The sequence below is a fragment of the Rhinopithecus bieti genome, unplaced genomic scaffold (assembly GCF_001698545.2).
Source record: "Rhinopithecus bieti isolate Rb0 unplaced genomic scaffold, ASM169854v2 scaffold_20129, whole genome shotgun sequence".
In the NCBI taxonomy this organism is placed as follows: domain Eukaryota; kingdom Metazoa; phylum Chordata; class Mammalia; order Primates; family Cercopithecidae; genus Rhinopithecus; species Rhinopithecus bieti.
Window position 1 is genome coordinate 926,948 of NW_016809657.1, and position 1,869 is coordinate 928,816.

The window sequence follows — 1,869 nt, forward strand, 5'->3', positions numbered from 1 at the left end:
AAAAAAAAAAAAAAAAAAAAAAATTATAAAAGAAAAACAATACAAAAGCACAAGAACATAGTGATTCCATTTATATAAAATTCTAGAAAATACAGAATAGGCCGGGCGCGGTGGCTCAAGCCTGTAATCCCAGCACTTTGGGAGGCCAAGACGGGCGGATCACGAGGTCAGGAGATGGAGACCATCCTGGCTAACACAGTGAAACCCCGTCTCTACTAAAAAAATACAAAAACCTAGCCAGGCGTGGTGGCGGGCGCCTGTAGTCCCAGCTACTCGGGAGGCTGAGGCAGGAGAATGGCCTGAACCCGGGAGGCGGAGCTTGCAGTGAGCTGAGATCCGGCCACTGCACTCCAGCCTGGGCGACAGAGCGAGACTCCATCTCAAAAAAAAAAAAAAAGAAAGAAAATGCAGAATAATCTCTAGTGACAGAAAGCTGACCAGCATTTGCTGCCCATGGGGTGCAGAGGAGGAACAGAAGCCGGAAGAGGCTTCAGAGAGACCTGAGTACATTTTGGGGCAATGGCTATGTCCATTTTCTTCACTGCAATGTCTCACAGGTGAAATATATCAACTATATATACATATATCAAAACTCATCAAACCGTATACTTTAAATGTGTGTGGGTTTTTTATGGATGCCAACTGTACCTTTACACATCTGAAAAAAGAAAGAAATCAATGGAACAGAATAAAAGATCCGGAAATAGACTCAAACAGATTAATACTAAGTGTAGAATAAGGTGGTATTTCAAATTTGTAAGAAAAAAGATCACTGACTGGGCACAGTGGCTCATGCCTGTAATCCTAGCACTTTGGGAAGCCGAGGCTGGTGGATCACCTGAGGTCGGAAGTTCAAGACCAGTCTGACCAACATGGAGAAACCCTGTCTCCACTGAAAATACAAAGTTAGCCAGGTTTGGTGGCACATGCCTGTAATCCCAGCTACTCGGGAGGCTGAGGCAGGATAATCGCTTGAACCCAGGAGGCGGAGGTTGTAGTGAGCCAAGATCATGCCATGGCACTCCAGCCTGGGCAACGAGAGCGAAATTCTGTCTCAAAAAAAAAAAAAAAGGAAAAAAAGAAAAAAGATCATTAAAAACATGGGTTAGCCTGCTAGCCAATTTTAGAAAATTCTTTATGAATTTAAGATTAATATCTAAGAAACTAAACAATAAAACTAGATGAAAACAAACATTCATATACTCCTAGGAATAAAATAAAATTCCTACAAACTGGAAAAGATGGATTACTCTGTCACCACAGTAACAAGTAGCCATAAGAATGAGTTTTAAGCCTGTTGAATCAATCTACATCAATTTACTTCAGCAAACACACTTTTGCAAGCCAACTAATGAATGTCATCCCCTTGTTTCTGTAAGCCAGCCAACCAGGGATGACTTAATCCAATACGCATACCTCTGAGGGCAAATCGATCCACAAGAGTCTCGCCTGAGTAACCACCCTTCTTCAGAAGATGCTGACCTACTTGTCCACCTGCAAGTCTGCAATCCCTGAACTATACTCTTCCCAAATATTCTATAGAAGACCAATAGTCTCTACCTGCAGTAAGCAAGAAATTCAGCTTTCTTTTTATTTCCGATAGAACAGAGGTCTTATATCCTCTGACAATTCTGGAGGTCCAACAAGATAATTTTGAAAACTCTTCCCAGGCAACATTCCAGAGATTTTCAGACCAACAACCCACTTACTGGGCCCTTGTGCTTAACTCTTTGTTCTTCAGATCTGCTGTCAAGTGAGTCAATCCCAACAACCATCTGAGGTGTGACTAGTTTCATTAAGCTCTAGTTGCTGAATCTATTTTGTTATCCCAATATTTGTAATCAAACAGGCCTTTGTCATTAGCCTTAG